A 14666-nucleotide genomic window follows, 5' to 3' on the forward strand; every position below is an offset into this window, starting at 1 on the left:
AGAATTATGCAACATAGTGTCTCATCAGGTGAGAATGCTTTTAAGGAAGCTTTGCATATTTTTAGGCTGTTTTGCTCTCATACAATATAGCAATCAGTGAATACTGAGCCAAAAATATATTAAATTAGTTACAAGTAAACTTTGGAATGCACATTTATTTTTCTTCATATTTGAGAAAGCAGTAGTTGCTTTGTTTATGCTTGAAATAGTGATGCTCTTTGAATATATTTTTAATCTCAGTAATGAAGACCAAAGCCTACTGTATGCTGCTTCTTGCTAAAAGAGATTCATCTGTTGACACTAATTACCAAATATATGATAATCACACCATATATCAAGGAAATGGGCTTAGAAGACAAAGATGACTGAGACACAATACCTCTCTTAAAATTGAAACTTAAAGCCTCCTATTCTAATTATGTAATTCTCATAGTTGCTCCTCATAATAGCTCAATGAATTAACTACTGCTGTTTTCACTTTGCAGAATAAAGCATATTGATATGTTAAACAATGTGTACAAATTATTTTAATAAAACACTTTATAAAGCCAGAAGGTTAGATAAAATCTCTCTGCCTTCAAATATTTCATTAGCCTTATCTTCTGTTTGTTAGGGTTCCCAGGTGGCTCACTGGTAAAGAATCCACCTTCCAATGCAGGAGACACGAGTTCAATCCATGGGTTGGGAAGATCTGGAGAAGGAAACAGCGACCCACTTCAATATTCTTGCCTGGCAGATCCCATGGATGGAGGAGCCTGCTGGGTTATAGTCCGTGTACATGACTTAGTGTACATGTACATGACTCAGTGACTAAAGTCATGTAGTGACTAGTGTACATGTGCATGACTTAGTGACTAGTACACAACTTAGTGACTTGTACATGGACACGTACAAGTCCATGTACACGACTTAGTGACTAAAATCACCACCACCAGCACTGTTTGTTTCTTAAGCCACAATAGCTAACAATAAGCTAACAAATGCTGAGAACCAAATGCATGACATAGATGTGTCGAACTTTTATTACTCAGCTCTTTAGCACTTAAGAACCCTTCTAAAATAGGATTAAAATGGAAAAGAGGATGATGCTATCCCAGGCAAAGTGCTAACCCACACACCAAAAGGTACTGGGTAGAAAATGAAAAGCAAGTCATTTTAGAATTCACATCACATACTTGTCTAGAATTTGAAAGTGAAAAACTTGCTGAGTAGAATTCCATCTTGTGACTTCAGTAAAGACAGGCTTGCTGTACAAAGCATTGCTTCCCATGTGTTGACAATCAATTAAGAGAACATTTCCACATCACTCTCCCAGAATGAAGTCTGCAGCTCCTGAGGATGTGCTAAATGTGGTTTGACTGTTTGTTTTTCCTGTGTTACCTTGTGCAATAATAGACTGTGAAAAATCACCCTAAAATTGTTGAAGCAAAAGCATTTTTCATATTTGGTTTATAAGCTGGAGAAGATGAACAATCAATGACACCATTTCACCTTGCAATATCATGGGACACAGGAAGTATAGTCCCTTGGAATCAATTTTATAGTCAAGACATTAACCTCTGTGGTCATTTGCCCAGCAGGAAGAGTAAACTGTTAAAAACACAGAATCAGCAGCTATTCACTTCTTTTTATGATTATAAGTGTAATAACAGCTTCCTCTTCAATTACATGACTGGAGTTATTTTGCTGGTAAAGTACTAAAAAGGGTGTATATTAAAAGCAAATTTAGTTATTATCCCTTTGCAGAAATTCCCTGAAATAAGAGCAATAAATCATTCCTTCCCTAGTGGCTCAAGATGGTAAGGAATCCACCTGCAATGCAAGAGACCCTGGTTTGATCCCTGCGTCAGGAATACCTGGAGAAGGAAATGGCTATCCACTCCAATATTCTTGCCTGGAGAATCCCATCTTCAGAGGAGCCTGGCAGGCTATAGTCCATGCAGTCTCAAAGAGTTGGACACAACTGAGTGACAGCATGTACAGGTTTTGATTAAAATTAATTTTGACTAAAATATTATCTGGACCTAAAAACTTAGAAAAACTCATGTTGTGTCTCTTTCATCTCTACCATGGAGAAGAGAGGGACAGAAACAATAATTCTCCCCTCTTCATTTGGAAATTCAGATATTCTTGCCCCCATGAGTTTGAGCAGACGCCTCTGGCCATGGGATTCTCTAGGCAAGAATACTGGAGTGACTTGCCATGCCCTCCTCCAGGGCGTCTTCCTGACCCAGGGATCAAACACAGATCTCCTGCTTTGCAGGCAGATTCTTTACCACCTGAGCCATTGGGGAAACCCATACCTTATGTCTAGGTCTTCCATAACCATAGCCACAATCCAGGTGAAGAACTGTTTCATCAGTGGTTAACTTTTCAACGTTAGAAAAATTGGCATTTGTAATGAATCAGATATATGGGCCATCATTTAGCTTTTTTATATTTAAGTATGTTCGATTTAATTACATCTGAGGTTTTTTAAATTTATTTTTAATTGGAGGATAATTGCTCTACAATGTTTTCTTGGTTTTTGCTATAGATCAACGTGAACCAGCTTAGGTATACATACGTCCCCTCCCTCTTGAACTTCCCTTCCACCCCAACCCCATTGCACCCCTCTAAATTGTCACAGAGCACCAGCTTGAGCTCCTTGTGTCATAGAGCAGATTCCCACTGGCTGTCTATTTTACATATGTTAATATATATGTTTCCATGCTCCTCTCTCAATTCGTCCCACCCTCTCCTTTCCCCAGTGGGTCCACAAGTTTGTTTTCTATGTCTGGATCTCCTTTGCTGCCCTGCAAATAGGTTAATCAGTATCATCTTTCTAGATTCCATATATATGGGTTAATATATGATTTTTGGTTTTCTCTTTCTGACTAGCTTAACTCTGTATAATAGGTTCTAGGTTTATCCACTTCATTAGAACTAACTTAAATGTGTTCACTTTTATGGCTAAGTCATATTCCATTGTATATATGCACCACAATTTCTTTACCCATTTATCTGTTGATGGATATCTAGGTTGCTTTCATGTCTTAGCTATGGTAAATTGTAATAATGCTGTAATGAACATTGGGGTACATGTATCTTTTTAAGTTTTCTCAGGGTATATGTCCAATAGTGGTACTGTTGGGTCATATGTTAGTTTTATTCCTAGTTTTCAGAAGAACCTCCATACTTTTCTTCAGAGTGCTGTATTAATTTACATTCCCACCAACAGTGCAAGAGCGTTTCTTTCTCTCAACACCCTCTTGAGCATTTATTGTTTGTAGATTTGTTGATGATGGTCATTCTGACCCGAAAGAGTTGATACCTCATTGAAGTCTTGATTTGCATTTCTCTAATAATGAGCAATGTTGAACATCTTTTCATGTGTTTATTAGCCATCTGTATGTCTTCTTTGGAGAAATGTATGTTTGGGTCTTCTACCCACTTTTTGATTGGGGTTGTTTGTATTTTTTCTGGTCAGTTGCATGAGCTGTTTATATATTTTGAAGATTAATCTTTTGGGTCAATGTTTTCATTTACTATTATTTTCTCCCATTCTGAGTGTTGTCTTTTTACCTTGTTTATAGTTTCCTCTGCTGTGTAAAAGCTTCTAACTAGGTCCTACTTGTTTATTTTTTATTTTGTTTCCATTACTCTAGAAGGTGGGTCATAAAGGATCTTGCTGTGATTTAATGTCAAAGAATGTTCTACCTATTTTTCCTCTAACAGTTTTTGGCTTCCTCTAAGAGAGTTTCTGGTCTTACATTTACATCTTTAATCCATTTTGAGTTTATCTTTGTGTCCAGTGTTAGGAAGTGTTCTAACTTCAACCTTTTACACGTAGTTGTCCAGTTTTCCCAGAACCATTTATTGAAGAGACAAATCTGAGGTTTTTAAAGAAAAGTCAAGTTCATAGTGGACTTCCCCAGTGGCTCTGTGTTAAAGAATCTGCCTGCAATTCAGGGCACAGACTCATTCCCTGGGTCGGGAAGATCTCCTGGAGAAGGGTATGGCAACCTACTCCAATATTCTTGCCTGGAGAATCCCATGGACAGAGGAGCCTGGCAGGCAACAGTCCCTAGAGTCACAAGGAGTAGGACACAACTGAAGTGACTTAGCATGCACACAAAAGTCATAGTAGTGGCATAGCAATTGAGGTGACATGAGGGATGGAGCAGAGAAGGAAGAAAGATCAAGTCAAAATATTGTACCAAATGTAATAATCTTTTCCTCCAGATTACAAGCAGATGCAGTGACCCTAGGAAAGCATACACTGATAAAATAGACCAGATCCTTCCATGATACAGTGAAATTTCTTTTTCTTTTTAGTTTCCACATTAAAGAAAAAATGGTGCTCACACAGTTGCAGATCATGTATTACTGTTTTACAATGAATATTACTGATCCCACATTCTGTTGTCAGAAAAAATTTCCTAGACTTTGAAATAAGGGGCATTGGAATGAATTACTCTGTAGCTTATCTAGTTCACCCTTCAGGATATCTCTACTTGCCATTGCTTTTCTTCTCTTATATAGTTCTATACATTGTAGAAAATTGATAATAATGCAGATGGTTCTTGTTCATTGAAATAAAAATGATTTGTCTGCTGGAGGTCCATTGACTTTTCCCTCTTTGTACAGTGAATGCTTCCCATCTCTCTTTGTAAATTCATTTCATAGGCTCTGACAGCCTATGTAAGTGTGTTCTTCGAGTTCTCTTTTAAGACAGTTGTGACTTCTTAACAGTGATCCCCTTATTCATTAATGAGTTAAATAAAATACTCAGTATGTTTTGTTTTATTTGCATAAAGATCATAACTCTACTTTTTTAAAAAATTCTCTCAACACAGAAGGAAAATGTTTAAACATATGGAAATTTGTTTACATTATTATTTTTTATTATTCACTATTATTTTATATTGTATCATATTTTTAAACATTTTTCTTCTGTTTTTCTCTTCCCAGTCCACAGAGAAAAAATTATACTATTACAGAAGGAATTAACAGCCCATCTTTCGCATGCTACTATTAACCTAGTATTATTATCATATAATATATGGATAGGTCAGTAATGGGATTCCCAGGTGGCTCAGTGAATAAAGAATCCTCCTACAGTACAAGAGGTGAAGAGATGTAGATTCAGTCCCTGAGTGAGGGAGATCCCCTGGAGGAGGGCATGGCAACTCGTTCCAGTACTATTGCCTGGAAAATCCCATGGACAGAGGAGCCTGACAGGTTGCAATCACTAGGGTCGTAAAGAGTCACACACGAATGAAGCAACTGGGCACACATGCACAGGTCAGTGGTGTTGGAATCTTAGGGATCACAAATCATCAAGGACCATCTCATCTAACATGTAAGAAAGATACTCAAAGAAGTTGTGATGTGTATAAAATCAAAATCTTGCTAGTGGGAGAATCCCAAATAGAACCCAACTCTTAACATATGGTTTTACTTTATTTTCCTTTTGATGACATCATTTAAAAAAAAGTGAAATGAGGAGATTTCAGAACTCTAATCTACCTGGTGTGGTGGTTTAGTCACTAAGTCTTGTCCTACCCTTGTGACCCTATGGGCAGTAGCCTTCCAGGCTCCTCTGTCCATGGGATTTTCCAAGCAAGAATATTGCAGAGGGTTGCCATTTCCTTCATCAGGGAATCATCTCAACCCAGGAATCAAACCCAGGTCTCCTGCATTGCAGGCAGATTCTTTACCAACTGAGCTATGAGGGAAAACCCCAAATCTACCTATAGTATCCTATATATAACCACAGTCTTATAAGTTGAAAATAGTGTATATTTCACAGGAAAATGAATATTTTGTAAAACCCAGAGTATTCAAAAGACATACCAGAATATACACATTAATGACAATGTTGGTGCCCGTGAGTTAAATCTCCACAATCTTGCTTTTCTCTGTCATTTTCTACTTGCTGTATGGATCTACTTCATTGCAAAAAATAAGCCTTAAAATAAAACATCACTAAGATTTAATAACTTTCAAATGAATTAATCAAATGGTAGAGTTAATGGACAAAGATGACTTTTCTCTAGGTAGATGCTGCTTGTCCTGTTATAGGGGATGTCTTAGAATAAGTACAGTTGATCCAGGGCAAAGGTGTCCAGTAAGAGACTGTTCATATTTGATGATAGAAACTCATGTAGTCTTTTCAGAAAAAAATGAGGTCATGCAGCAGCTTGTTACCTTCTTTATCTCTTCCTCTGTTCCTCTGTTAATGGACAAATATGTGTATATATAACTCATTCTGCTTCCTGAAGCTAACAGCAGAAACTAACACAACATTGTAAATCAACTATACTCTAATAAAAATTAACTTAAGAAAAACAAATAAAGGGAAATTAGGTTGGGTGGTGGAAAGAAAACCCACAACACACAGGGGTAACTATTGTGTCCCTAGACATAATATCATCAGCTTGGTAAAAACTATAAATGGCAGCAGTGCTTAAGTGGGATGCTTGTGACATTCAACACAGGGCATAATTGGAGATTAGAGTTATTGCAAATCAGGGCCAGGGCTAGGGTGGGGCAAGTGGAGAATTTGGGGTACAACATGGAAGGAGGCCATTGTTTGCACAACCCTGAAACGAGTGTACCCATAAGAATGAGACGCTTCTGTAAACCAGATTGATGGGATGGGAACAAACATAGCAAGACATTAGGAGATCAGAAGATCCTTAAGGGGACAGGAGGGGAATCCCCAGAGCAGCCACACATAAGCCATGGTGAGAGCTAAGATTTCCTGCTGAGTAGTCATGCCAAGTATTTTAAGCTTGAACAGTAACTCACATTCTCTTGGAGTGTAGTTCCTCTCAAATTACAGCCTGCATCCCTAAACTCTGCCCTGTACATGTTAGCATTTTATTAGACTGCTAATTGCCACTGAATGAGTCCTCAGTCACATAAATAAACACATCGCTTTTGCAACCCAAAAAAAAACATGAGCCCCCCCCCACCCCGCAATCACTTCTCCATATTAAATGTGAAGGTTTATCACTGACATCTCATTACCCCAGACCCAAAGTTCAGGTCTTTTTAAGCATCAGAGTTGCTTCTGTCTCTATTCCTGGACCAGTAGGGTTAGGCAATCACACTTTTAATTATTATGTAATCTCTTCTCACTGCCCCCATTTAACACATCAATTAAAAAAAAAAAAATCTTGCAGGTTTCCTCCCTAAACCTCACATTATATTCTCTCAAGCAATCGTGGCATTGCTTATGCAGTTGGCTCTTCCTGAAGATCTCTTCACATCCACCCTTCCCACTAAGACAATGGGAGACAATCTCTCTCTCTCATGAGATGTGAACTAACTATTGGAAGGCAAATGTCATAGTCTTCTCTAAGTTCTCTAGTGCGTTTTTCACTGGAGAACTCTAGCACAAAGTTAAAGCTCAAAACATATTTAGTGAGCTGAATTCAGAACAGAGACCTGATGTCAGTGTATCAAAGAGCATTAGAGGTGGGATAGTTGTGAATGAGAAGAGTGAGCTGGAAAGGCATGTGCCCCGTGTCACTCTGAACTTTTTTTTATAGCCACTGATAGATTGCAGTCTTACACACTCTGTCACCATCATCCAAACAAGTCACCCACCCAGTGTTACCTGGACCTACAGGGGAGATATCACTGGATATCTCTTTCCTCCATCTTGGGCTGTTCTGAGTTTTAAACAATTCTCTCTGCCCACCACTGCTATGTGGGCTTGGTGACTTCCTTTGCTTGAGGTTAAGTTCAGTTCACTCAGTCATGTCCGACTCTTTGCAACCCCATGTACTGCGGCACGCCAGGCTTCCCTGCCCATCACAAACGCCTGGAGCTTGCTCAAACTCATGTCCATCGAGTCACTGATACTACCCAACCACCTCGTCTTCTGTTGTACCCATCACCTCCCACTCTCAATCTTGCCCAGCTTCAGGGTTTTTTCCAATGAGACAGTTTTTCACATCAAGTGGTCAAAGTACTGGAGCTTCAGTTTCAGCATCAGTTTTTCCAACGAATATTCAGGACTGATTTTCTTTAGGATTGACTGGTTGGATCTCCTTGCAGTCCAAGGGACTCTCAAGAGTCTTCTCCAACACCACAGTTCAAAAGCATCAATTCTTTGGCATTCGGGTTTCTTTATGGTCCAACTCTCATATCCATACATGACTACTTGGTAAAACCATAGCCTTGATTAGATGGGCCTTTGTTGGCAAAGGAATGTCTCTGCTTTTTAATATGCTATGTAGGTTGGTCATAGCTTTTCTTCCAAGGAGCAAGCATCTTTTAATTCCATGGCTGCAATCACCATATGCAGTGATTTTGGAAACCAAAATAAATAAATAAAGTCTGTCACTGTTTTCATTGTCTCTCCATCTATTTGCCATGAAGTGATGGGACCAGATGCCATGATCCTAGTTTTTTGAATGTTGAGTTTTAAGTGAACTTTTGCATGCTCCTTTTTCATTTTCATCAAGAGGCTCTTTAGTTCTTATTCACTTTCTGCCATAAGGGTGGTGTCATCTGCAGATCTGAGGTTATTGCAGGTTATTTATATTTCTCCTGGCAATCTTGACTCCAGCTTGTGCTTAATACAGCCCGACATTTTAAATGATGTACTCTGCATATAAGTTAAATAAGCAGAGTGACAATATACAGCCTTGATGTACTTTCCTGATTTGGAACCAGTCTGTTGTTCCATGTCTGGTTCGAACTGTTGATTCCTGACCTGCATACAGATTTCTCAGGAAGCAGGTCAGGTGGTATGGTATTCCCATCTCTTCAAGAATTTTCCACAGTTTGTCATGATACACACAGTGAAAGGCTTTGGCATAGTCAATAAAGCAGAAATAGATGGTTTTCTGAAATTATCTTGCTTTTTCTATGATCCAATGGATGTTGACAATTTGATCTCTGGTTCCTCTGGCTTTTCAAAATCCAGCTTGAACATCTGGAAGTTCATGGTTCACATATTGTTGAAGCTTGGCTTGGAGAATTTTGCACATTACTTTACTAGCTTGTGAGGTGAGTGCAATTGTGTGGTAGTTTGAGCATTCTTTTACATTGCCTTTCCTTGGGATTGGAATGAAAACTGACGTTTTCCAGTCCTGTGGCCACTGCTGAGTTTTCAAATTTTCTGGCATATTGACTTCAGCACTTGAACATCTTTTAGGATTTGAAATAGCTCAAGAGGAATTCCATCACATCCACTAGCTTTGTTTGTAGTGATTCTTCCTAAGGCCCACTTGACTTTGCATTCCAGGCTGTCTGGCTCTAGGTGAGTGATCACACCATTGTGATTATCTGGGTCATGGAGTTATCTTTTTATAATTCTTCTGTATATCCTTGCCACCTCTTCTTAATATCTTCTGCTTCTCTAAGGTCCATACTGTTTCTGTCTTTTATTGAGCCCATCTTTTCACGAAATGTTCCCTTGGTATCTCTAATTTTCTTGAAGAGATCTCTAGTCTTTCCTGTTCTATTGTTTTCCTCTCTTTCTTTGCATTGACCACTGAGGAAGGCTTTCTTATCTCTCTGTGCTATTCTTTGTAACTCTGCACTTAATGGGTATGTCTTTCCTTTACTTCTTTGCCTTTAGCTTCTCTTCTTTTCTCAGCTATTTGTAAGACCTCCTCAGACAACCATTTTGCCTTTTTGCATGTTTCTTGGGGATGATCTTGATTACAGCCTCCTGTACAAGGTCACAAAGCTCCATCTATAGTTCTTGAAGCACTCCGTCTATTAGATCTAATCTCTTGATCTATTTGTCACTATAAACATAAGAGATTTGAATGGTCTAGTGGTTTTCCCTACTTCTTCAATTTGAGTCTGAATTTGACAATAAAGAGTTCATGATCTGAGCCTCAGTCAGTTCCTGGTCTTGTTTTTGCTGACTCTGTAGAGCTTGTCCAACTTTGGCTGCAAAGAATGTAATCAATCTGATTTCAGTATTGACCATCTGGTGATGTCCATGTGTAAAGCCTTCTCTTGTGTTGTTTGAAGAGGGATTTTGCTATGACTAGTGCATTCTCTTGGCAAAACTCTGTTAGCCTTTGACCTGCTTCATTTTGTACTCCAAGGCCAACTTTGCCTGTTACTCCAGGTATCTCATCACTTCTTACTTTTGCAGTCCCCTATGATGAAAAGGACACTTTTTGGGGGGGTCTTAGTTGTAGAAGGTCTTGTAGGTCTTCACAGAACAGTTCAACTTCAGCTTCTTCTGTGTTACTGGTTGAGGCATAGATTTTGATTACTGTGATATTAAACGTCTTGCCTCAGAAATGGACAGAGATCATTCTGCCATGTTTGAGATTCCTCCCAAGTACTGCATTTTGGACAGTTTTGTTGACTATGAGGGCTACTCCATTTCTTCTAAGGAATTCTTTCCCACAGTAGTAGATATAATGGTCATCTGAGTTAAATTCTCCCATTCCAGTCCGTTTTAGTTCACTGATTCCTAAAATGTCAGTGTTCACTCTTGCCATCTCCTGTTTGACTACTTCCAATTTACAATGATTCACGGACCTAACATTCCTGGTTCCTATTTAGTATTATTCTTTATAGCATCAGACCTTACTTCCATCACCAGTCAAATACACAACTGGTTATTGTTCACTTTGGCTTTCTCTTCATTCTTTCTGGAGTTTTTCCTCTGCTCTTCTCCAGTAGTATATTGGGCACCTGCCAACATGGGAGTTCATCTTTCAGTGTCCTATCTTTTCGCCTTTTCATACTGTTTATGGGGTTCTCATGATTGAGGTTAGAAGCTTCTAGTTCAATTAGGTTTGTTGAATGTGTTCCTAAGGCCTTCTCATGAACCACATGACTGTTTTCCCTTTGAATTTGTTTCCCAGTGGTGTCTTTAGCCCACATGTTACTCATTCCACATTACTTGAAGAAGAATTATTTCTCAATGCCAGTGCCAAAAATTCAGACTCACAGGGTCTTTTTGTCTTGCTAATAAAAAATTTAAATTCCTGTTTATACAAAAGTCAATGAGTAACTCTGCACCTAGATGACACATTACTGTTAATTATAACTCTTTGGATGTGAGTAACAGAAATCTCATTTTATTTTAATTAGTTTAAATCAAAAGAAGACTTTATTGGCCAATATAATCAAGGTGCATAAAAGACAACTAAATCTGGCTTAAAGGATGCTGGGAACAGAGGCTCCTGAATTGGCAGAAACTTTTGTGTCCCACTTCTTTGTGTGTTTTTCTTTCTTTTCTTTTCTTTTTTTTTTAATTTTCTGTCTCTTGAGAAGATTTCCCTGAACAGATGACATGGTTCCTAAATTCCTTTGGTTAGCCATGATTATTTCCAGTACAGGAAGAAAGAGGCCCTCTTTTCCCAATTCACTTAGAAAAAGTCCAAGGAAGAAGGAAGACAAATTAATAAACACTCATAACACATGATTGGAGCAAATGGTAATGATGGTTATTTTCCCACTCATGAAGAGTTATTACTAAATGTATTATGAACAATTTTAATTGAATTCTGACCCTACATTTAGCTCTGAGACAAACAACTTGCTCAAATTAAAATAAACTCAAAGTGTACCCTGTCTCAAATCTGAGTCGACCTCCCTCCCTCTCTCTTTCACACAAACACACTTAATAATCCATTCCCTATTTATTTAAAGACAATCATAATGGCAACCAACTCCAGTAATCTTGCCTGGAGAATCCCATGGACAGAGGAGCCTGGGGGGCTACAGTCCATGGGGTTGCAAAGAGTCAGACATGACTGAAGCGACTTAGCACTCATGCACATAATGTCCTTCAACCCATGGTACTTTATCTTTTCTCTCTTTCAAACCAATGCATCAGATTTATACAAATATTTGATATAATATATTTTATAAATATTTCATCACCATAAGTGACATCTTCTGGACAAACTCTAAACGAGTTCTGATTTGAAAATGTAAAATCAGAATCAAATATGTATGTCTGCACAAGGTGTCCTCCTTGAAAGCACAATGAGAATATTCACTCCACTATGAGCACACTTTCAATTAAAAAAAAAAAAAAAGCCCTACCAGATTTGATGGTGGAAGACTTACACACTTATTAGCCCTTAGGCAGTGGAATACACAAAGAATTTCCCATATAGCAGGCCTGATACCATTTCCTGGGGAAATACAAATCCATTCCTAGGGAAAAGACTTTGAGGGTCTGGAGCCCCAAAGATAGATTATAAATCAAACTTAAAACCAAAACAGAACAGTGAAAACATCAGATGCAAGAGTGAATGAATTTATTAGGTGAACCAAAGCTGGATTTCCATGCATTTTGTAAGAAAAGTTTATGTAATTCTGAATCAATTGTTTCAACAAAATTACAGATTTGAACTCAATATTTTGGTTATTAATTTCACTGAAAGGATTAGTCAGTCAGTGTTTGACACTAGAGAAACGATGAGATGCTGATGGTGAAAGGGGTTAGCTAATATTTATGAAAGAGGCTAAGATAGCTGTAAGTAGAGACTGAAACGTTTTGCTCAGAAGTTCTGGAAATTCAACAAGTTGATCTACGGAAGTTTGATCTACAGATTGGCCTATAGCAAGAAGACTGGCAGCTCCTAGAAGCCAAGTAGGCTGGGTGGTAGAACCTGGATCCACACCTCAGGGAAGGGAAGCCATGAATTCCATAACCCAGCAGTCTGAAGACTCTGGATCCACAGTCCAGAGAGTAGCAGCTTCTAGATCCATAAGCCACCCACATCCAGGAGAACCAGAATAAGTTATCTGGAAGGGACTGCAGAGCATGGAGGTCCTTGGGCAGTAGAAGGACGCCTGACAGGGCTTGAACACCACACGGGTGGGCCGGCAGATCCTGGGAGAACAGAGGTCAGTCCTGTAGACCAGGTTGCTGGGGAAGGAGGAACCACAGGAGGAGCCTGGGTAGTGCAGGTGGACCCCAAGGGAGTGGGAGGAGAAGTTTTCAGAACAGCATTTGTAGGACATGTTGACAGGAGATGTGAGATCAGCTGAGTTACATGGAGGACACTCTCTGAGCTTCAATGTCATGACCTGGACTTCGAGTGTGTATATATACTCTTAGACCTGGATGCATCACTGTGAAGAAAGATGGTTCCTCCTCCTTGCTCACCATTTCATACAGGCATACCTCTCTAAATTATTGCTTAAATGTATCACGTCTTCACATACTTAATTATTCTTTAATCATGCTGATAGAAAGAAATTACTCAGTTTCTTTCCCCTGGAAGTTGATGTGACTTGACTTCCAAAATTATCGGTCATCACATCTCCAAATAGCCTCTCCCACTTCTTATCCATGTGTGCAGTTATGTCCTGTCCCTACCAGGTAATCTTACATACATTTTCCTTCACTTCCAGTAGGTTATTGTTCAAAATCGTTTCATGTCTTCTTTAAAAACATATGATAAGGATTTCTCCAAATACTAACTATATTCAATGGTCTTACCAATCTATCAGTTGGAAATTTTTTCTATTTCTAATTCATATAATTTTTGAAGAATATGAAAAATATGTTTACATACACATGTATGCATAACTGAATCACTTTTTCTGTACACTTGAAATTAGCAGAACACTTTATGCTTCAGTAAAAATCCATGAAATTCTTGATATCCATTAATTTGGCTTAATTAAACCAATTCATTGGCAAAATTTTTATCCTACCTTTTCTGTGATACCCTTGACTTTCTCATATCTGAGTTCATGATCAGAATTAAGGGAGAGAGACAGCCATCCTTGGTGTTCAGGCCAATAAACTGTATTAAAAAGAATGGAAGCTTAAAACCTTTCCTTAGATGATATTCTTTTAAGAAACAATAAATATAACTCTTTGAGAGAGACCTTGAATAAAGTGTGTGCTAGACTTGAACATCTTCATGTACTGTCTGATACATCTGCCTTGTAGTAAAGTTCCAGGGAAAGTTAACATTTCCTGCAACAACTAACTTGAAGTATTAGAGCTACATGAGTCTTTACCATCCTCTGATCAACCTACACATTAAAAAAACAAACAAACAAACAGACATTGTCCTAGAGAGGTTTAATAACTTTCCTTTAACAACTCAGTGCCTGAAAAAGATTGAAGTTTAGACCTTGATCTCCGTATACCAAGTCAAGATTCAAACACTGCAAAGATAAAAGCAAATTCAACTTTAACCTGTCTCATAAATGAAGCTACTAAGCTTACCTACACTAAGATATAAATGCCTGATAAAGCCTTATTTACTTCTCCTAAGAATATTTGCATTGGATAGTGTCCAAGAGAGAATTCCATGCATCCCTCGTCTTTATACATTTAAAGTATATTTGACTTTCTAGCCTAAGAAAGAAAAAATCCTGTGCAATCTATACTTAGATTAATGGGTAAAAAAGAAAGAAAAAGAAGAAAAAGGACTTTTCAAAATCTGGCGTGTTCCCATTTGTCTTCTTTTGAATCTAACATTTTATTTGATTGAACTAAGGAAAATAGCATTCACAGCTGTCATTGAAAAGAAAGCTCCCTAACTACCCGAAAATTAAGTTGCTTTATTCCAAAGCACGCTGCTTCAGAGCACTTAGTTACTTTGTTTTATGATTATCTCTCCCATGCAGAATCCAAACTGCACCATGCATCACATGAAGTGCCCTTGTGCAATACTTAAACCATCACTCTGATTCACAGAAGTAAAATAAGCTAT

At 38.3% G+C, this 14666-nt stretch overlaps 1 pseudogene; it reads right to left on the minus strand.

Annotated features, from left to right (window-relative positions):
• Positions 1–12223: 12223 nt before the first annotated feature.
• Positions 12224–12997, minus strand: LOC120854026 (annotated as a pseudogene).
• Between the last annotated feature and the right edge of the window lie 1669 nt (positions 12998–14666).

Source organism: Oryx dammah, unplaced genomic scaffold, assembly GCF_014754425.2.
Source record: "Oryx dammah isolate SB20612 unplaced genomic scaffold, SCBI_Odam_1.1 HiC_scaffold_2, whole genome shotgun sequence".
Taxonomy (NCBI): Eukaryota; Metazoa; Chordata; class Mammalia; order Artiodactyla; family Bovidae; genus Oryx; species Oryx dammah.